General features: G+C 40.2%; 2 long non-coding RNA genes across 21 annotated transcripts; both read left to right on the top strand.

The window, feature by feature from the left end:
- Nucleotides 1-430: 430 nt before the first annotated feature.
- LOC133720207 (uncharacterized) lies at nt 431-4397 on the top strand. 14 transcript variants are annotated; one of them, XR_009851748.1, is made up of 8 exons: nt 438-903; nt 1229-1359; nt 1533-1623; nt 1827-2015; nt 2648-2714; nt 2817-2936; nt 3339-3435; nt 4079-4397. It is a non-coding gene; the product is annotated as an uncharacterized LOC133720207 (long non-coding RNA). The 14 variants fall into 14 exon arrangements; XR_009851745.1 differs by having other exon boundaries at nt 439-903; nt 1521-1615; XR_009851746.1 differs by having other exon boundaries at nt 440-903; nt 1533-1615.
- A 784-nt stretch (nt 4398-5181) lies between these two features.
- LOC133719882 (uncharacterized) lies at nt 5182-14103 on the top strand. Of its 7 annotated transcripts, XR_009851522.1 has the most exons (6): nt 5182-5219; nt 5303-5374; nt 5921-12192; nt 12276-12347; nt 12894-12963; nt 13517-14103. It is a non-coding gene; the product is annotated as an uncharacterized LOC133719882 (long non-coding RNA). The 7 variants fall into 7 exon arrangements; XR_009851521.1 differs by having other exon boundaries at nt 12894-14103; XR_009851525.1 differs by having other exon boundaries at nt 12902-14103.
- Nucleotides 14104-23707: the final 9604 nt, after the last annotated feature.

The following is a 23707-nucleotide window of genomic DNA, read 5'->3' on the forward strand; positions in this document are numbered from 1 at the left end:
GTATGGAAATCGATCCTCTCGGTGAGCTCTACGTACTGGTATACTTAGTTTTCAGTTTTGGATGGCTTTTGATGAATTGATGTTTTGGTTGTTTCCGGGTACCGACGAGCTCACTGTACACGGTGATGGTGGGAAACTGAAACTTAACTGGGTTGAGAAGCAATATAAGGATTTTCCATTAAGTCAGAATTGAGAAGGATGGAGAGCGTTGGACCACTACTAGAAATCTGTTCATAGACATCGCATGTTTTAAATCGGTTGTACTTGCACACGATGTAAAAAAGTAATCTAACATCGTTTTACGAAAATACCGATTTAAATGTATGTCATTAACATCAGTTTTTAAAATGACCGGTGTTAAAAGTTTTGTTCGAAAATTTGCGGGAACCTATTTTTGCAAAAAACGCTAAGTCTTTTAAGTGAAATGAAGAAGCGGGGACTAAAACTCAAAACTTTCACACTTAGAAAAAAAAATTGCGCCCAACCCCAAAACTAAAACTTGAAAAAGTGAACAATTTCTCTGAAACTTTCGAACCCTAATGACTCTCACTCCTTCCAAACCCTATCTCTCTCCCTTCCCCCCGACTCTCACTTTCTCTCTCTATAAACTATGGAGAATATGATGAACAAGCTACGGACCAAGCCCCAAATTCAACGAAGATTTCTACAGCGGTACCCTCCCCGGCGGCGTCATCAATCTCGCCTCCTCCATCGTTATGCTTCTGCTCTTCTCCGAGGTCGTACCACAGCATCCCTTATTCCTCTTTTCCCTCTCTCTCTCTCTCTCTCTCTCTCTCTCTCTCTCTCTCTCTCTCTGTGTCTAATCAAAAAGGGGTTCTGAAACGCGCTGAGCCTTCCTCACCGCCTCCGACTCTCCGATCCCTCTTCGACTTGGTTTATGAGGTACCCTTTCTTTCTCTGCATCTGCTTTGCGATCTCTTTGCCTTTGCTTCCTTTTCTCTTCTGTAAAGTTTGCTGCTTTTGATTACATGTTATTGGGTCACAGATCTGGTCCTTTATCTAATTGGATTCTTTCAACTATTTCGAGGGAAATTTTGATTCTTTCTCTTGATGGGTTTTGCCTGTATCAGATTATTAGTTCAATTTATTGATCTTATCTTGCTGTATCCTATCTAATTAATTTAGCTCTTTGAAGTCGTATTATTTGGTCATCACACAAGTTTTTGTTTGAAGTCATATTGGTTACTAATTAAGTGATTCTTTGCAGATGACAACAGCAATAGCTATTGAAGATGTCCGTAGAGAGGTAAAAATACTGAAAGCATTATCTGGACATGAGAATCTGGTCAGATTTTATGATGCATTTGAGGATGCCAATAATGTCTACATAGTCATGGAGTACGTGTAATTTTTCTTTTAGTCTTATTTCTTCACATCAATTTATAGGAGTCAGCCTTGTTGGGACATCATTTGTATTGTTGTTGATGGTTTAGTTTTATGAACACACACACATATATTAAGCCTAGTCTTAGAACTGAGAAGAATGAGAAGTCTTACAGATTGATATGCAGGAAGAGCACACAGCATTGTTGTAGCTGAGAGGGTCGTACTGACTTTTATGCAGAGGATGAGTGGAGTAGCAACTATAACTATGGTACCCATGTCTGTGTTGCAACTAGCTCTTTCTGGGGATTTTTTTTCTGCATGTCTGTGTATTAGAGCACTTATATAAAACTAGCCCTCTCATTTTTTCATTTTCCCCGAAGACCTGATGCATATCCAAGTACTCCAAGTAATGATTTTCTGTATCTTTAAAGATTGCACAGTTGTGTCTTGTTTCTAATTCCTCTGCCCTTTATTTACAGGCTAAATCAGCAGTTCCACTGTCAAAGACAAAGATTCAGGTGTAGGCCGCTGGGAGTTCTAGAAAAGGTCAGAACGGGGAGCCAGGGTCCGGCCGCATTAACTACTCTCATGATATTGCAGATCCTACTCTGCCACATAACTCACAGATAGCTGTCTTATATCGTCCTTCTGTTACACATTTGCTGGCAGTAAGTCTGATAGGAATTAATGGTTGCCTGTTTCCCTTATAATTACTATGTTTTATTTGGCATGTCAGGTTGTGAATAGTAAAAATCTTCCTTTCGTAGTTCCTTAAGGAATTAATGGTTCTGTTACATCTCTACCCTGACCCCCTTTATGGATAGTGTTTGATTTGGTGTCCCTTTTTGTAGTAATTATGTTTGAAACTAAAGTTTCATGCTCCTACCGAACCTAAAGTTTGTTGCTTTGCAAATGATATCAATTCTTGAATGCTCTTAAAAGGCACATTTTCAAGTATGAATTATTGGTATATGGACCATGACTTTGTATAGCACCCAGATGAGTTTGGGCTTTAAACACAGTGCTCTAAAACCTAAACCACCAGATACCAAATGCCTAATACCATTGCTGACTTTTATTTATTGTGCCGTTGAGTAAGCATGTTATAATAAGTTTCAGTAAACACATTGATGAGTTTGGATGAAGATGGATTCTTACAGCATTTTTCCCCTTTTGGAATAGTTAATGCTCCTCATATATCAAGAATGTTATCCTTTATCTGCATCAAACAATCTAGTGTTTTCTTTTTTTGTTGAGAACTAACAAAAAATAAGAATCAATGTATTTACTTGACTGGCAGGTTCTGGCTACAGTTTGTGAGGAGCTTTCATCTGATGGAGTTGTCTTGATATATCTATCCGCTTCAGGTTTGAATAATTTTGTTATCTTGATATATCTATCCGCTTCCATCATTTCTTTTGTTCATTATATTGTCTCCATTAAAGGACATGACATTTAATTGCAAGCAGGTTCTGGAATGTACTCTGATGCGACATCTGATAGACTAAATCCTTCTTGCGGACAAAGTAAAGGAGATGACTCAAGCTTACATGCTAGTGGTTTAAACTTTGGGAGCCATGGAAATGGAGGTACTCTTCGAAACAAATTAGAAACAGTTAATGACGTAGACCTACTCAAATACATTTATATATATATATATATATATATATATATATATATATATATATATATATATATATATATATATATATATATATTCCATGCAAATTGAGACGATTAAATTAATTTTCATGCGTAAGAGGTTTAGCTTGCTGGTTTATGCCCCAATTGTCTAATTTGCCTGGGTTCATATTTGGATGATGTGCCTCAAAGGTTGACCTAACAAAAGAAAGAAAATTCAAACTTCTAAAGTGTGCCTTTGTTAGAATCTGTACTTTTTGGTTTTAGGAAGGGATATATTTCATACCATTTAATTATTCACATGTGGTTAAAAAAATACATAATTCATTAATGGAGTTCATGATTGATAGTTTATGATACTGCAATCAACAGGAAGAGGACATGAAACGCGCTGAGCCTTCCTCACTGCCTCCGACTCTCCGATCCCTCTTCGACTTGGTTTATGAGGTACCCTTTCTTTCTCTGCATCTGCTTTGCGATCTCTTTGCCTTTGCTTCCTTTTCTCTTCTGTAAAGTTTGCTGCTTTTGATTACATGTTATTGGGTCACAGATCTGGTCCTTTTGATTACTGTAGCATCTTCCATATAACAGGAAAGTGACTAACTCACTGATTGATCTGGGAGTCACTAAGACTCACACCAAACCACATGTTCAAGATATAAAGTCACTAAACTACATCAATTTAGGTCATAGGGAAGCGAGAGATTGCTCTTTTTTGAGCTCTCTGTTTGATTACTCATAAAGTTGGTGCTTCTGCAGTTGTAGCATCTTTGGTTCTTCAAGGAGTTCTCCGTGGTTTTAAGGATACAAAAACTCATCTTATCCAAGTTTTGTGTCCCTTTGTGCATGAACAGTCATTTTCAAAAGATAACCAGTTGTTTAAGTGTTAAGTTGTCTGCTGCCTGTTATTGACTGATAAGCTGTAGGAAGTTATAACTTATAATATACCTTCATTTCATGGTCAATCCTTTGAGGAGTTGTATTATTGGCATGCAAGTGCCATTAGCTCAGTTACAGCCATTCAATTTTTCAGATTATACAAGTTCTCATTGAAATCTTATTGTAAGTCTAAGAGTTTAGAGTATTCCAGGTTGCAGATGAACTTGTAGGAGAGTTTTCTGACCCTATCAATGGTGTCACATCCCCTGATCAAATTGACGAGGTGCGCATTGAAGTGGCTGATTATATACAGAGTTTGATGTAGGAATGTGACTGCCAAGATGTTTTTTGAGTAAGGCTAGCTAGTTTTGGCTTTGAAGCAAAGCTTGGTGTGGAACTTTTGTACATTGTTGCTCATATTTTTCCAAGCTAGCTTTTGTAAGTTTAGGGGTTTATTTTGGCTCATTATGTTGAATCATGAATTTGGAAAGAACATTAATGGAAAGCCCCTAATTTTGGATGATGAGAAATGCAATTTTTTTCCCAGCAATAGCTAAATGCAAACTTTTCACATCATGCTTGTCAAAATGAAGTGAAGTGTATTAAAGCATAATAAAACAGTAATGCCAAGGAAAACGAAGTCTGTTGAGAGATTAGAAATCAGTATCAAAAATGAAATCGATGTCCTATGATTATCAATATATCGAATTGTAACTCAAAATCGATGTAATCAAAACTACTGCACATCGATTTCTAATCACCAAACTGTAATCTTCAATGAACTAACACATCAGTTTGAATAAACATAGTCGACGTACATAATACCGTTGAACATCGGTTTACTTAATTGAAAACGATGTTCAGTCTCAAAACAAACATCATTTCTGAATAAAAACACGATGTATAATAAAGATACAGACATCGTTCCTAGGAAAATAATGTAGCAACCTACATGTAAAAATGGCCACGAACAAACAATACTCATGGGAACTGATGTCTACAAGTGTACTGGACATCGCTTCTGGAATAGAAATCGATGCAAATGTTCAAGTAGGTATTGTTCGACATATACTTTTTAAAGCATAAAATCTGAAAATATGAAGAATTAGACATACCTAACATACAAAAATATGATGATTATAACGATTATACATCGATTTGTTTTTTAGAATCGATGTTGGTTGTTATCTGGGACATCGGTTCAAAACGCGCTTATACTGATGTCTATACTTTTCTCTACACCCACTAAGACATCGGTCGAAAATTAGTTTAACATCGGTCCAGAACCGATGTCTATGAACAAAATTCTAGTAGTGGACGATGAAGGTAAACAAAGAAGGAAACAGAAAGAGGTAAGATCCTTTTACGAAAGTGAATGAGTTCAGTACTTTAAAGTTTGGTGATGATGATTGGTGTTTCTATTCCATGGAAACAGAGTAGAGAATGTTCAGTTGCTTGGTCCAACAACGCAGCAGGAAGAAGGAGTTTAAAATAAAGAATTTATAAGGTAAGTGGGAGATCACTTTGGACAATTATTGTTGGGCTTGATTATGTGTGGCGTGGGAATATTTTGGTGGAAGTATTATTAGGCTACTGTAAGTATGTAATGATCAATTGATATGGTTTTGATCAATTGGTAATACGCTGCATCATATTTACAAGAATGACAAAAGTTGCAAACCAGTTCTATTTGTAAGGTGGAATTGATATCCTAATTATGCAAGTAGTGACAAAAATGTTATAAAGGTCACGTTGCCTTTAAAGGAGTTAAGTACCACATTGTTCAATCCTTGGGATTAAGTGGTTTAAATGTAGAGATTGGTTCTATTTAATATATGTGCAGTGAGCAGCACGATTAAATACAAATACAAGGTTAAGCTTAATTTATAAGCTTGGACAGAGACTCCATATATTTATTGGAAATTAGAAGCTCATCAGTAATTATTGGTAAATATTGGTCAAACTGGGAAAATTGGTCGGACGATATATCGACGAAATTGAGCCTTTATTTCCTTAAGGGAAAGTTATTAATATTATTTATGTCGGAATCTAGGACTCCAGTTACCCGAAGAACGGAATGTTCGTGACTCTCGGAGTACGTGAAGAAAAGCATCGGAATCCAGGTAGGGGATTCGGGACTCTCCTCGATTAGTGGGTTTATTATATTACGATTTTTATTAAATGATGCATGTTAAGTCTATGTGGTTTGGTTATGTTAAAATGCAATGCATACTAACCAAATCGTGAGAGATGTGATGGCTTGAGAGCGAAGGGTGGCTCTGACTTCCTTGGGTTCGATCCCCAAAACCTCCGGAGGGTTAGTTACACCGGTCGGACGGTGCGCGATCGCAATGACGACCCGATCCGTGTGTGTAGCTAGGTAGCGGACGCTCTCGCTACGCTTACCCGGTTATAAATTGATTTGAGGTAAGGTCGTGTAGTGGGTCTATGGGACCGGCCATCAGGTAATACTTGGATTTGGCGCCGTATTTATTTAAGTATCATGCATCGGTTTTCGAGTTGAAAAATATTTTAAAGTTTGTAATTCTTTAAATGACATGGTTTTGAGTATGTTTTTATACTGTGGCCACAAAGCAATATTACATTGTTTTCAAACCTAGTCGAGATGATTTCCCAATGAGCAGCGAGGACGAAAGCTCACCCCTACAACAGTGTGGATGCAGGTACTGTGCACTGGTGACGGGATTGACGGACGGAGCAGGGTGCGCGGAGATAGTTTCGGTGAATAGTAGTAACTGAATTCAGGTTCCGTGTCTAGTCTTGAACTCTATCACTTGAGAGTCGTTAATTTGGAACTTGTTATTCCTTATTTCGTCTTGTATCGGAGTGTACCAACTCTTATTTACCCTAGTGGAGATCTAGAAGCGCTTTAGATGAATAAGTTCGATAAATGATTCTAAAAAGTTTTCACCTCGAAAAGTATTTCAACGTTTCCGCTACGCGATTTATGAAAAGCGATTTAACTAAAATGCCTTGCGGGTTTTTAGGATGTAAACTGAACATTCAGTTTATGTCTTAGAGACACGCGGCACTGTGACGTGCTCAAGCTGATGAGGTGCAGTTTGGGGCGTTACAGAAAGTGGTATCAGAGCAATGTTTCCAAAGTTTCGATTTCTGTCGATTTACAATTTCTGGTACCACAAATGTTTTTGTCGGCTAGAAAAAAATTCAAATTTTGGTTCAAGTTGTTTGTTTTTAAATGTGGTTGTGTTCAAGGAATTTCAACCAATTTTCGAAAATAAAGGGTTGCAAGTATTACCAACGAAACCCCGTTGTTTGAAACTTTTGCTTTGGAAACTGTGTTTTAGAAAAATGTTTCGAAAAGGTATTTCTAGAAGGTGGTTTAAGCTTGTTTCAAAAAGTGTTTTGAAAAATGATTTGGCAAAGAAACTATTTTGCGTTGTGACTTGAAAGTTTAGTTGCGATTTAAAATCATAGGCGTGATTTTGGTTGAGCCGACACTCAAATGCATTTTGTCGGAAAAAGACAGGTTTTAAGCAGAAACTACTGTTTTGTAGCAATTATTTCAGCTTGGTTTTGAGCATTTGAATTGCTCGGTAAAGAAAATCTCGTGGTGTTTAAAAAGGTTTTTCGAAGTTCGTCTAAAGTCTTGGTTCTCAAGTTTTTCCTGTGATATAGAATCTGTTCAGTAATCGAAGTCTTATTCAATTGGTTCTGAAATTTCAACTGCTTCATCACTTCGAACTTCGAATCCAATCCTTGTGACAAATGTTCGTCCTTTGGTGGATTTCCAACTTTAGATTCATTCTTGGAAATCATAATTCTTTCTTTGGAAGTTCAGTCGTTTTCCGGATTAACTTGTTATGGGCTTGTGCTCATAACGTATTATTTATTCGAATCTTGAATGGGTTGTTGGATTCACTTCTGAATTATGCATATCCTTTGTCGAGTATCAAGTGAATCCCTTTTGTTTGAATATTGTTGGTTGGACTCGATGCTTGTACTCTGTCTTGTAATTTTTATCGAGTCTGATTTATTCGATTGTTAGTTATGGACTCGGTTGTTGTGATTCATTTTGTAACCGTTATCGAGTCCAGTTTGTTTGGTTGTTTGGGCTGGGACTCGGTTATTATTTTCTTGTTTCGTATATTTTATCGAGTCCAGTTGTTGATTGTTAGTGTATCAATTCCTTAAGAATAAGTGAACTCTATGCCACCCAAATGCTCCTCCACAGTGCACAGACCACGGCAAAGGTGTGGCCCAGTATAAAGAAGAGTAAAGGAAAAAGGTATGTGGACGACAGACTTAGTCCCTGGAAGCTAAATATCTGTCTGTGATGTTGTTGGAAGTTATATTGTGAAGTCTTTTTGGTTGTCTGAGTAGTGAAAAATTGATTCCTTCGTGGTGGTGATGATTTTGGTAATGAAATCGTTATAGTATGAGCCATAACCCACAGGTCCCCGTATTGTATTATTTAAAAAGCAGTGTTGGACGGATGTTCTTCGTGTTAGACTAGAAATGTTGTTCAAGGAAGAAGACCCCGCGAAATGCGAATCTCTTCTCGGAAAGATCTTGTCGAGCTTAACTCGTCGACATTTTCTATTCCTTAACGTTCGAATTGTGGAAAAGTGGATCTTCATCTCTCTCCATCCACTGAGCAGCAAAAGGCAATCTTCGCTTGAACGTGTTGATTCTGAGTTAAAGCGAAAGGAGTTCTGTTGGTGTTCTTACTAGTTCGACGTTGCTTGTTGAAACTTTAGGATTGTAAAATCCGAATTCACGGCGAAAGCTACGCGCATCGGAACTTATAGGTTTGACTAAGGTCCTACGATACATTTGACAGCGTTTGGGCATTCTCGTGACGATTGAATGTGCTGAGGCGTTTTGATCATGAGCAGGAAACGTATCATAATGGGTGTAGGAGACAAGGGTGTATCTGCACTGAGCGATCAATTGCCGCTTCTGAAGTTGTGCTCTTTCGATTCGCTCGAATGTGTGGTAGAGGCTTCGCGTCTCCTGTACAAGTAGCTGGCTCGCGTTTCTTGACGCCAAATGCGTGCACGTACGTTAAACAAGGTTACATTGTTGCGCAAATCGAAATAATTTGACACTAGGTGTTCACGTGTGCAATTCTTGCGGAATTGAGTTTGTTTGAAACTCCATTAGTTGCTAAAGTCGATAACGGGGAATCGTGAGATAGGACGTCTTTCTAGGAAGGATCGACAATCTTCGGGATTCTGGCATTATCGATTAAGGTACATCTTCGATAGGAATCTACTGGACTACGAAAACATTCCTTCCTTGCCTAAAGTTTACATATGTTGTTCTACTATCTTGTTCCCCTATTGTGAAAGTCTGATTTTCATCTTCCGCATTTTACAAATGCTATTTAGCTAAGAAAAGTGACATCGGTTTAAGCACTGAGTTTTTCCTACCAAGAAAATTGTTTCATTTCTCGATTTGTGAAAATTTCAGATTTCTTGAAAATTTGTAGCTTGTGCTTTTACGACAAACTTTAAACCATTTTCAAAAGCTATTTCGTATAAAGGTTTACTAAATTCTCCTCCCGTTGTCAAAGAATTTTGCATTTTTAGTTTCGTTTAAAATGAGAAACTCGATGTCTCAAAACAGTTTCCGAGTCGAAACTAAATATCTGGAACTTTTTCTGGTTTTACGATGTAGCCACTTGGAATGTATTTTTACCCGGCTTCGACAATTTGAAAGACTGATAGTTTAAAAGGGATTTTGCTTTCCCACTCCGGGTTAGATTTGGAAACGTCTGATTTTGCTCCTGTCTGAATTGAAGTCGGGGTGATTTTCACAATTCAAGTGTGCAGTTGACAAAGAAAAGTTCTAATTTTGGGTGTGAACTTGTTTCCTAACTTGGTTATACTTTCAAAATCTTTCTCTGTCTTGGTCTTTGTCTAGTTAATAGTATACACCCAAAATTTTATCCTTTGAAATTATTCGAGTACTTCCGCTTTTCCTACAAATTTTGGAAGTTGTTCAGTAGTGTGGTTTCCTTGTACAAACGCAACTGTTTCAGCTTAAACTGAGGGTGGAAAGCATGTTTTCTATACCCTTGTAGTTGCTAAAAACATCACACTGGAGAAACAAGAGGGTTGTAAAAGGAATAAGGGTGGTCTTCCTACTCGACTATGAAAATGGGCGTGGTTACGACCAGTTGGTCACGAACCTATAGTTACAAGACTCGACGCTCGACGTGTTACAGAAGTTGTTCAAGGCTACTTCGATCTTGACTTCGTGGAATAGTTACATTAGCGAAAATTAGTAAATGTGAACTAACGTGTAGCGAACAGAAGTCGTCCTACGGGCCAATGCGTATTTTTCGTTCCGGGTAAATTCGTTAAGTAGGGACGAAGCTTCGGAAACGCTACTACGACAACTAGCATGCGGACCTCGAATCTCTAAGAGATGAACTCCATGTGGTGATCTTTGAATTTCGTCGGATCGTGACGGAAGCGCTTATCGAAGCATTCTATCAAGACCATTCGTTGGTTTGACGAAATAGTGTCTAACGACGCGTTGATGTGGATTGCGGACACAAATCTGTTGCGATAGTAGCAACATGATTCAAGATTTTCATTTTTGGCATATCGTCAACGTGGTCGGAATTAGTATTTCGCCTATGAGTTCGTGGAGTAGATACGCTAGCAAAAGTGGCAGTCACGAACAGATACGTAACGAACTAAAATGGACGGCGAGATAACTCGTAAATTGTCGTCACATGACAAGTCGTGGAGTAAATCCTGGAAACCGGTTGTTAGGTTCCATGGTGTTTTCCTCGAAAGTTTGGTTAGGAAAAATTAGATATTCAACCAGTTTCAGTGTGTGTTTGTCCTTTTGGAGGACAAGGAACCCTTCCACGATGACTGCGAGTCATATGTTGGTGACAACCGATGAACTCTTAAGTGAGAGTGTATTTTATTAGTAGCTAAAGGTCGTTAAAAGCTAAGAATTACGTTGGCATCCACTTGTTTTTCATAGTTGGCGTGGATTCCACGAGATGATATGATTTTTACCTACGGGTAGCTGTGTATGTCTTTATTAAAGCTCAAATTCCTGAAGAGCTCTGTACTTATGATGAGCAGGAATTTGGTATGGACGCTAGTCGTCCACGAATATGCCAAGTGAGGCAGTATTGCGAGGAAAGTAATGAGATTGTTAATTACTCAGTCTAGTTATTACAAGAGAAGTCTTGTGGGTACATTGTGATGTAATTGATCGGAGCGAAGTGTTTCCTGTGAAGGATAGATGGGGAACACTTGGTAAAGAAAAAGGTTTAGCTCCGATAGTGATATATATATGACTAGTAATGGTCGGGTTGTACCACAAGAAATCAGAAATCGGAAAGTATTATGGGAACTGGAGTCTGACATAAGGGAATAAGTTATTGACCAGTTGACCAATCATGAAATTTCGAGGACGAAATTTATTTAAGGGGGGTGGAACTGTGAGCCCCGGAAAAATCTATCGAGATAAGGTGAGATCGTTTGGAATAAATTTGACGATCTCGGTAATTATTAAGGTCTTCGGGAATAATTATTGGGATTTTTCACAAGGTGAAATCTTAAAATTTTGGATACTACAATAAAGTACGCGACGTTACGAGTCTGTGAGAATTTTCGGGGAATTTATCCGACACCGGAACTATTTATTTTGAATTTCCGAAGTTTAGGAATTATGGAAATTCATTTTAAATAAAAAGAAATGCTCTGGCGTGATCTGGACCGTTAAAAGACCACCGCTTGATCAGCACCGTTCGTCTGAAATGAAACTCAGGCTATAAATAGCCCTTAGATCGAGTCAGCGTCCCAGATCGTTCTAGAATCGATCAGAAATTTCGACCCGTTTCTCCAGCCCTTGACCTGCGATGATAACCCGATCGGAACTTCCCTCGTCCGGCGACTTCACAGCGGTGCACCGGTCATGCCCGATGCGTCTTCTCATCGTGGTTCCTCCTGTGGTTACGGATCATCCATGCATGGAGCGAGGAGAGAGAATCGAAGCCCAAAAGCTTCGGGTTTTCCGGCGAAGTTTCCTGAAATTTCCGGCGATCTTCGGAGCTGCATGTGGTATGGAAATCGATCCTCTCGGTGAGCTCTACGTACTGGTATACTTAGTTTTCAGTTTTGGATGGCTTTTGATGAATTGATGTTTTGGTTGTTTCCGGGTACCGACGAGCTCACTGTACACGGTGATGGTGGGAAACTGAAACTTAACTGGGTTGAGAAGCAATATAAGGATTTTCCATTAAGTCAGAATTGAGAAGGATGGAGAGCGTTGGACGATGAAGGTAAACAAAGAAGGAAACAGAAAGAGGTAAGATCCTTTTACGAAAGTGAATGAGTTCAGTACTTTAAAGTTTGGTGATGATGATTGGTGTTTCTATTCCATGGAAACAGAGTAGAGAATGTTCAGTTGCTTGGTCCAACAACGCAGCAGGAAGAAGGAGTTTAAAATAAAGAATTTATAAGGTAAGTGGGAGATCACTTTGGACAATTATTGTTGGGCTTGATTATGTGTGGCGTGGGAATATTTTGGTGGAAGTATTATTAGGCTACTGTAAGTATGTAATGATCAATTGATATGGTTTTGATCAATTGGTAATACGCTGCATCATATTTACAAGAATGACAAAAGTTGCAAACCAGTTCTATTTGTAAGGTGGAATTGATATCCTAATTATGCAAGTAGTGACAAAAATGTTATAAAGGTCACGTTGCCTTTAAAGGAGTTAAGTACCACATTGTTCAATCCTTGGGATTAAGTGGTTTAAATGTAGAGATTGGTTCTATTTAATATATGTGCAGTGAGCAGCACGATTAAATACAAATACAAGGTTAAGCTTAATTTATAAGCTTGGACAGAGACTCCATATATTTATTGGAAATTAGAAGCTCATCAGTAATTATTGGTAAATATTGGTCAAACTGGGAAAATTGGTCGGACGATATATCGACGAAATTGAGCCTTTATTTCCTTAAGGGAAAGTTATTAATATTATTTATGTCGGAATCTAGGACTCCAGTTACCCGAAGAACGGAATGTTCGTGACTCTCGGAGTACGTGAAGAAAAGCATCGGAATCCAGGTAGGGGATTCGGGACTCTCCTCGATTAGTGGGTTTATTATATTACGATTTTTATTAAATGATGCATGTTAAGTCTATGTGGTTTGGTTATGTTAAAATGCAATGCATACTAACCAAATCGTGAGAGATGTGATGGCTTGAGAGCGAAGGGTGGCTCTGACTTCCTTGGGTTCGATCCCCAAAACCTCCGGAGGGTTAGTTACACCGGTCGGACGGTGCGCGATCGCAATGACGACCCGATCCGTGTGTGTAGCTAGGTAGCGGACGCTCTCGCTACGCTTACCCGGTTATAATAAATTGATTTGAGGTAAGGTCGTGTAGTGGGTCTATGGGACCGGCCATCAGGTAATACTTGGATTTGGCGCCGTATTTATTTAAGTATCATGCATCGGTTTTCGAGTTGAAAAATATTTTAAAGTTTGTAATTCTTTAAATGACATGGTTTTGAGTATGTTTTTATACTGTGGCCACAAAGCAATATTACATTGTTTTCAAACCTAGTCGAGATGATTTCCCAATGAGCAGCGAGGACGAAAGCTCACCCCTACAACAGTGTGGATGCAGGTACTGTGCACTGGTGACGGGATTGACGGACGGAGCAGGGTGCGCGGAGATAGTTTCGGTGAATAGTAGTAACTGAATTCAGGTTCCGTGTCTAGTCTTGAACTCTATCACTTGAGAGTCGTTAATTTGGAACTTGTTATTCCTTATTTCGTCTTGTATCGGAGTGTACCAACTCTTATTTACCCTAGTGGAGATCTAGAAGCGCTTTAGATGAATAAGTTCGATAAATGATTCTAAAAAGTTTTCACCTCGAAAAGTATTTCAACGTTTCCGCTACGCGATTTATGAAAAGCGATTTAACTAAAATGCCTTGCGGGTTTTTAGGATGTAAACTGAACATTCAGTTTATGTCTTAGAGACACGCGGCACTGTGACGTGCTCAAGCTGATGAGGTGCAGTTTGGGGCGTTACAAGAACGTCCAGAATTATCCCTACTCTTAGGGTTTCGCTCCTTGCGTCCTCCCTTAGAGGCGCGACTATAATTAGACTCCGGATTTGACTTGGTTCCCACGGGTCTGGAGTTATAGTTCTTCACAAGTATGTTGTCGTGCTTTTCAGCTACGTTCAAGGCACCAATGAGCTCATGAAATCTTGTGATACGTCTAGCATTGACATCAATCCGATAGTTTTTGGCTATCATCAATGCAGAGACGGGGAAGGTGGAGAGAGTCTTCTCGATCAACATCGTATCAGTGATGTTCTATCCACAGAATTCCATCATAGACTTGATACGAAGTGCTTCCGAATTGTAGTCAAGTACAGACTTGAAATCACAGAAGCGGAGGCTATGCCATCTCACTTCTAAGTCTGGAAGCAGGGAATCACGGACGTTGCCAAAACGTTGCTCGAGTTCTACCCATAGTTTTCTTGGGTCTTCCTCATTGAGGTACTCATTTTGGAGCGCGTCGTTCATGTGCCTTGTCATGAGAATGATGGCTTTAGCTTCATTCGCCTCTCTCGTAGCTCTATTTACTTCAAAAGCAGCAGCTTGTTGAGGAGTACGCATGTCCTGACTTGGCTCTTGGATCGTACTCAGGATCCCATCAACCTTAAGATGCTGGCGCACATCACGGACCCACTTGTGGTATCCTGCGCCTGTTGTCTCTAGTGGAGCGAAGCTCAACTTGTTCAGGTTACTCATCCTGAAAAACAACAAGAAAATAGGGTTAGTTTCGGAGCGAAGAAGGCTACCACGAAAAACTATAAAATTTCTGAGCGTAGTTGACAGGACCCGCCCCGGATTTCACCATGAAATCTGAAGTGACCCTGCGGGGCCCACCTTAGAAGAAATTCTACCAAAAATTTGGCGGAACTTCCCCTAAAATGGGCTACCCAAACCTGTAGAAAACATTTACACTTCTCAATCAATTCATCCTTATACTCCTGGAGCCACCCTGCTCCCCAAATCAACATCAGCCTCCAATTCAAAAAACACACATCTCAACTCGAATAGCATAAATCCCATAGGTAATCAGAGCAATTCTAACAGAAAGGTATAAGAGGAAAACCTAATTCAAAGGCAGATGCGGAAGCCATGCTGTTGACTATGCCTCAACTCCGTGTACGCCCGACCTCAACCAATTCGCCTGCAAACTGGGCATTTGAAACCGAAGGGCCCAGGGGAAAGTACATAAAATACGTTAGCGTGAGTGGACAAAAATAAACAATTTTTAAACCAAATGGATTTTATACTTTCCCACATTTATTTCCTTAAAAACTCTCGATGCATGCAACGATTTAGAAAACAAATCACGAGAAGCTCCGCTCAAGAAAAAAAACCGACTAGCCCCGCTAGTCACAAACAACTGAGAGGAAAGATCGAAACTCCGATACTCAATAGGATAAGACCAACTCCGCTGGTTACATGGAAATCAGACTAGGCCCCGCTAGTCGAGAAATGATAGGATATGGGAAAGAGATATCACCATACGGGAAATGGAGCCTCCCAGGCTCTACCTACCCTCAACTGCCACTCACACATAAATTGTGCGAGGAGGAGAACTAATAACCTCAACTGCCACCCACGTGAAGAGGAGAATAAATCACCTCTACTGCCACTCACCAACACAAAGTAGGTGAGGAGGAGAACAAGCTACCTCAACTGCCACTCACCAACACAAAGTCAGTGAGGAGGAGACCTAATCACATAACCCGCGTATGGTGAGGAAAAATCATTGAAAACCAGTAAATCCATGTAGCTTCCCCACATTTCTCATGAGATAGAAACCATGTATTCAACGACGTGACCCCGCACGCCAAGATTACTCTCAATCTCAAAATGGATAAGTGAGAAATAGGAATAAATCGACGGCGTGTCCCACACGCCCAAATATTCTCAAATCCATAACCAAACCGGAAATTAGTATAAGCAAATCTCAATTCCAAAAAAAATCTCTCAAAAACTCCAAGAAACAAACCAAATCCAAAAAGAATCATTAATTAGGCATTCCCAATGCCAAAACCGAAAGTCAATAAATAAATGAGAAATCCAACTCCATCGAAAACTCATCTCGAAAATCTTCCAGGAGCTTAACTCGGTGATTAGGGATATACTTAATTCCGGAAATTTACCTCGGAAATAAGGAATTCATCAAATAATATTATAAATCAAAACCATGATATAATTCGAAATCGATTTCCGAAAATTAATTCATTTCCTCAAAAAGTAATATGAACAATCACTAGAGAATTATTTTAAGAAAATAAATGCATGCATCGATATTTAAAACAAAAGTCCACTCACAGTACTATTCCGACGATCATGCATTCGTGTTCCGTCATCGAGCAATAGCTCGGTACGTCGTCCTGTACACAATTATATTCCGTGAATAATTCTTCAATAATATTCATTCATCGATAAATAAATTCTAAAGTGAATTCGAAAGAAATTCGGCGATCGAATTCACGTAAATCACCAACCGATAATTTATATTCAATTCATAACTCCTCAAATTTTCAATCAAACTTCATGTATAAACATTCTACAACCAATGTACGATTTATTGGGCCAAAGCATTAATTAAAACTCATCCCTACGCGCTAGCACGCGCCACCCACAGTGGCGGCGCGTGGGGCCCACGCGCCGGTGATCACCACCTCCGATGGCCACCAAATTTTGACAACAGCAACTTCAAAACAGGCCCAACCATTTCTTCAACTACAACACATTCCAATTTTACCTTGAAACAGTCGAAACCGGCTGGAGAAGTTTTTCCAGAATTTGAAGTCGTCGATTCGACCTCCACACTGCAAATCGTGACTCAAGGCTAGGGGCAAAACAATCCTGGGCAAAAACCGAACCTTCGATGGTGATTTGGTGGTCGGGGACGGCCGGAAACGGTGGAATCGCCGGAAAGCTCAAACTGCCCCCGTGGACTTCCTTGCTTCGATTCGAGGTTTCTCAGCCAAATCGCCACAACCTAAGGCTACTAGGGTGCAGAGGGGAGGGAGGAGCTCTTGTGGTGGCCGGCTGCACGCCGGTTGGTGGCCGGAATGCGCGGAATCGAAGGGAGGAAGAAGGACCTGAAAGGGAAAGAAGAGAGTTCGGGGGAGAGGAGAGAGAAGGTAGATTTCCGGAAATGGAAATCTACCACAGTAACTTTCTATATATATAGAAAGTTACCATGAACAGTAACGTTCACATTTTCGCTTATAACTTTCGTATGCGAACTCCGATTTTTACGAATCACATATGCACGCGCTCGGTTTAACATCCTCTACAACTTTCGTGAAGAAAATTTTCTCAGATTTTGACCCGAACAAAAAGTCATATTCTAACCCCCCCTAAATTGTAAAATGATAACTGCGAACGGTAAAACGTACCGTAATTCACATACACATAGTAAAAGAGGTTAAATCGGATATGGGGTGTAACAGTAGTCGCTTCCAAGAAATTAGGGATTTTCTGAGCGTAGTCGCTTCCAAGAAAATCCGATTCCAAGAGGGGTTTTGGATTAGATCGAAACGACGATGTATGTGGTCGATCGTTTTCTTCTCAACAAACTCTAAGTTTGGAGGACTCTACAAGCTCCAAGCTTGGAGTGAGCACGAACCCCCACAGTTCGGCTATTGGTCTCCCCTATGAAGAAGAAAGGGGGGTAGAAGAAGGGATGTTGGAAGTCCCTGAGAAAAAGAAGAAGAAATTGAAAAACTTCAAAAACGGGAACTTTTAGAAAAGTTTACCTTGAAAAGATGCCGGAATTCTTGACCGGAAAAGATGTTGGTTGGGTTGTGCAGTGATACTGCAGGGTCGCTGCGAGGATGTTGCGAGGACGCTACGGAGATGCCGCGAGGACTGTTGCGGGGCCACTGTGGGGATGCGACTGCTGCGGGGATGTCGCGAGGTCGCGGGGACAGTTACGGGGCCGCTGCGGGGATGCGACTGCTGTGGGGATATCGCGAGGACTATTACGGACAGTTGCTGGGCCGCTGCGGGGATGTCGCGAGGACGGTTACGGGGCCGCTGCGGGGATGCGACTGCTGCGGGGATGTCTCGAGGCCGCGAGGACAGTTGCAGGGATGCTGTGGAGATGCCGCGAGGCCGCTGGTGAGTCGCGGTTTCGAGGGCAGGCAAGCGCGCGCGAAGGTAGAAGGCAAGCAGGGCTTGCGGGCGCTACAGGGGCAGCGAGGCTAACCTGGTAGGGTTAGCGTTGAGTTGCGACGCGGGGGCTGCGGGGGCAGTAGTAGCGCAGGCAAGGCAAATCTGATGGAGCTTGATCAATTTCTGGGGTTTTGGTTTCTAAATCTAGGGTTAGGGCTCGAGCTGATAACGTATTGTAGAGAAACTGAAATTGAGAGAAATTTGCTGTCTATTCTTATTGATAATAGGGGCCTCTTTATATAGAGGATTACAATGCATAGAATCTTAATCATACAAGGAAAGCAATCGTACATTGAATAGGAATCTAGATCATTCTAATTTAACCCTATTACCACTAGGTCAAGTAACCTAGGGTTTGGGCCAAACACAAATTAGGGTTTACTTGAACAATTTTATAATTGTCCTATTTATTCTTGTGATATAATTTATTCTCAAAGTTTTTTAATATTTCAGGCTTAAATCTGTTAAAATTTTCAATTTTAACTATCAAAGCCTCTTCTCTTAATAATAGTATAGATATAGATAATGAATCACCATCAGTTAAAAAAAAAATCATTTAATAACCAATACTTGTTTTAAAAATGTCTTCTCGATGCGCTCATGGCATGTACAATAAAAAAAGTACTACAATTAAATGCTCATGAAAAAAAACGACGATATCAGTATTGAAAACAATGACAACACCGCATCTCCCATTGCTACCATGTGCAACACCAAGCAGGAAGCTGTAAGGCAATGGCCACTCGCGGCAAGTGATTGAGCTTCTTGCAATCAAGGCTGTCTCAGAATTGGTCTTAGAAAAGAGACTTGTGCCAATGATGATGGCATCCGATTGTGAAATGTCGATCAGTATGATTAAGCATGATGTGGTGTGTTATGCAAGAAATTGAATTATCGTGGAGGAAATGAAAAACTTGATGTGGCGTCCAGGCCAATTTTATGTACATTACCATATGAATATACATTAATTTTGGTAGAGTAGGCTAATTTTATGCAGTAGTGAATCATATTTTTTTACCTTTTGCTCACTTATGATGGATAAAAATATATGGTGGCTTAATCGATAACATAAGTTTTAGAAAGACACTTATGAGTAATTTGCTATATATAATAAGAATCCTAGGGTATACATATTATCATTAAACACTAGGTTAAGTTGTTAGAACGCACCCCATGCTCGAGAGAAAAGACAATAGAGTTTGTTCGTGTGATCTCTCCCAGCCGAACGCTGCCGACACTCTCGCCGTTGCGTTCCGGTCCAAGAGAAGATGGTGGTCCGGGATTGTAGCATGGTTCTATGGCAGAAGCGTGGTCTATGGTTGGAGAATGGAGGCTTGATTTTGAAGTGGGTAGATCGATTTCGATTTGTTCTTCCCGGATCGTGGGCAAGAGCATATGAGGTGCAGTGCTGGGGCGCAGCTTGCTGGCAACATCACTGCTGCAATTGGTATCTGTGTAATGGTTAGGATCTCGATCTCATGGTAGTGACGAGCCCTGAGAGGGTCTGGCTCTTTTTGGGATCAGGTTTCGGACATCAACCATCAGCCGGGTTTTGGGCTGTTCTGCGACGTGATGCTGAGGTTCGGTGACGTAAGTAGAAAAGAATATTTCAATTCAGGGTTAATTCAATAATTCTATTCATCTCACAATGAGGGTATATATACAAGTACAAAGGAGTAGTCTAACTCTAATAGGAAACAAACTTTTCATAATTACAGGATATCCTAATTAAATAAAATTCTAATTACATACAGATTTACAGTGATTCTACACTCCCCCTCAAGTTGGTGCATAGATGTCTATCATGCCCAACTTGTCAACTGAGCTGTCAAATACCTTCTTGGACACTCCTTTAATAAGAACATAAGCTAATTGCTCCTCTGAGTTAACAAATGGAAAGCGAATAACCTTTCTGTCAAGATTTTCTTTAATAAAATGACAGTCAACCTCCACATGCTTTGTTCTATCATGTTGAACTGGATTATGCGCAATCTCAATGGCAGTTGTATTATCACAATGCAAATCCATAGGCTTTTTAAGCTTGTAACCCAAGTCTTTCAAGACATTACGAATCCACAACATTTCACAGACTCCATGTGCCATACCTCGGAACTCAGCTTCTGCACTTGATCTGGCAACAACTTTCTGCTTTTTGCTACGCCAAGTGACAAGGTTCCCTCTAACAAAAGTGAAGTACCCAGATGTAGAACGTCTGTCAGTTTTATCACCAGCCCAATATGCATCTGTGTACCCAACAACTTCCAATTCATCTTTTTTCTGAAACAATAACCCTTTACCTGACGCCATCTTCAAGTACCTCAAAATACGAAAGACTGCATCCATATGCTCTTCACTAGAACAATGCATAAATTGACTAGCAACACTCACAGCATAAGCAATATCAGGTCTAGTATGTGAAAGATAAATCAACCTTCCTACAAGACGTTGATAGCTCCCTATATCAGTTGGAACTTGATCAGGATAAATAGGAAGTCTGTGATTCATCTCAATGGGTGTCTCCATTGGTCTGCAGTCCAGCATCCCCGTTTCAGCAAGTAAATCAAGGACATACTTCCTTTGTGAAAGAAAAATCTCCTTCTTAGACCTTGCAACTTCAATACCCAGAAAATACTTCAGTTGTCCCAGATCCTTCATTTCAAACTCCTTTGACAGATACTTTTGCAATTCATTCATCTATTTCGGATCATCCCTTGTAACAATCATGTCATCAACATACACAATAAGAGCTGTAATCTTACCATTCTTGCGTTTGATAAACAAGGAATGGTCAGAATTGCTCTGTCTGTATCCAAAGGCTTTCATGGACTTTGAAAATCTTCCAAACCAAGCTCTTGAAGACTGCTTTAGGCCATACAAAGACTTCTTCAATTTACACACCTTGCCAACGTCACTTGGGTAATTCTTAACACCTGGGGGCATATCCATGTACACTTCTTCCTCCAAATTCCCATTAAGAAACGCATTCTTCACATCAAACTGGTGCAAGGGCCAATATTTGTTTGCTGCAAGTGAGATTAGAATCCGGACAGTATTAATCTTTGCCACAGGTGCAAATTAGTCTCCTCATAATCAATCCCATAGCATTGTGTATATCCTTTGACAACCAACCTCGCCTTGTATCTATTAATAGTTCCATCTGCATTAAGCTTCACAGTAAATACCCAACGACATCCTACAGTCTTCTTTCCAACCGGCATAGGTACTAGCTCCCATGTTGCATTCTTTTGAAGAGCTTCCAATTCTTCATTCATCGCCTTTGTCCATTTTGGATTCGTCAACGCATCCTGCACGTTACTAGGAATAGATACAGTAGCTAATTGATCAACAACAAGTGCATGTGACCCAGAAATCCTATGGTTAGACATAAAATTAGCTATAGGGTATTTAGCTTTGGCTTTGATATCTGGTTCATATTGTTTCTTAGGAATTCCCTTGGTAACCCTTTGTGATTTCCTAGGTTCGACACTTTCTAACCCAGAAGACTCATTAAAGTTTAGGGGTACCTGAGGTGGATCATTCTGACCGGGATCTTCAGTTGGTGATGCAGAAGGGGGAATATCTTGTGTGTGAGCTTCAAATACGTCTTGATTTTTATTCAAACTATCCAGAAAAGTCGTCTCTTCTGTCTTTGAATTCACAACGCTCTGTTCGGCAGTTGCATTTTCTGTTTCGGAATTTACAACACTCTGTTCGGCAGTTGCATTTTCTGTTTCGGAATTCACAATGCTTTGTTCGGCAACTGCATTTTTTGTTTCAGAATTTCTACCTTCAAATCGTTCCTCCAAATTTTCCAAGTCTTCAATGGCATCAAAATCAATAATAGAACGAGGATTCCCTTCATAACCTCTCTCCCCCTGAAGGGAAGACTGAGAAGCTCCCCCTGAGTAATAAGGCTCGGATTCACGAAAAACAACATCAAGAGAGATATGTATAGTGCCAGTAAGAGGATCATAACATCGATAACCCCTTCTGGAAGTCAGCATAACCAACAAATATACACTTACGGGCACATGGATCAAGCTTGCTGCGTTGAGGCTTGGGAATATGAACATAAGCTATGCACCCAAACACCCGGGGCTCCAAATTAGGCATAGAAGGGATGGTCAAAAGTGTATGAAGCTTCTGATGAGGATTGTGAAACTCAATCACTCGTGAAGGAGTACGGTTGATAAGATATGCTGTTGATTTCACTGCTTCTCCCCAATAGGACCGAGGTACATTCATGCCAAACAAGGAAGCATGAACAACTTCCATCAACTGCCTGTTCTTCCGTTATGCTAAACCATTCTGTTGTGGATTATAAGAATTGGAGGTTTGATGACGAATTCCATGTGACCGGCAAAACCCAATCATAGGGCCATTCACAAACTCTCCACCATTGTCAGAATGAAACACTCTGATGGATTGTTGATACTGAGTTGCCACCATTTTGTGAAATTCGGTAAACATTCCAAATACATCACTCTTATTCTTCAGTAATGACACCCATGTCATGCGAGTACAATCATCAATAAACGTTACAAAATATCGAGCTCCAGAAAGAGATGGAATTTTCGCAGGACCCCAGACATTAGAGTGAATCTTCATAAAAGGAACAGGACTTTTATTAAGACTTGGTGAATATGAAATACGGTGACTCTTGGCCAATTCACAAATGTCACAGTGGAAATCCAAATCACTAACAACTAAAAACAAATGAGGTTGCAGCTTCTTAAGATAACTAAAGGATAGATGACCTAAACGGCGATGCCATAACCATACAGCTTCCTTCGCATTCTCTACCCTGTTGATCTGATTAGCTTGTCCCAAAAGATGCTTCTGTTTCTTTCCAGTCTCTGTCAAATCCAGATAGCATAATTTCCCCCTTCTAACACCATAACCAAGAATCCGTCGAGTTAGAATGTCCTGAAACACACAGAAAGACGGATAGAAAGTCACAATACATGCAAGAGCTAAAATAATTTGATCAACAAACAGGAGATTATAAGCTAGTGATAGAACAACTAAGACAGATTCAAGGGTTAAGGTATCAGATAAAGCAATATAACCTTCTCCGGTGACCGGAGTTGGAGTACCATCAGCAGTAGAGACAACGTCTTGATGGGAACGTCTAAGATTTTTCACAAGACTTGGGTCATTGGTCATATGGTCAGATGCACCTGTATCAATTATCCATGTACTATTAAAAGTAACCTTACCCTTCATACCTCACTGCGCTACATTAGCGGAGGCATTGTCTAGGTAAACTTCCTCTGTAGTAGCAACAACGGCCTTGCCCAGATTCTTTCGCGGTTTCTTGGTGAAGTCCCACCAATCAGGGTAACCAGTCACTTTATAGTACCGCTCCTTGCTATGACCTAATTCCCCACAGATAATGCACATTTTGTTTGCATATGGATTTGGTTTACCTAGAGAATGGTGTGGAGAAGGTCCTGAGAAGCCTGGAGGAGGACCCTGTTTGCGTTGAGCCATAACAGTAAATTCGGTAGTTACCGAATGCCCCATAGCCTGTTTCTCTGATTGCACCATTGAGGAATTCAGGATTTTCGCAGGATTGGA

Source organism: Rosa rugosa, chromosome 7, assembly GCF_958449725.1.
Source record: "Rosa rugosa chromosome 7, drRosRugo1.1, whole genome shotgun sequence".
NCBI lineage: Eukaryota > Viridiplantae > Streptophyta > Magnoliopsida > Rosales > Rosaceae > Rosa > Rosa rugosa.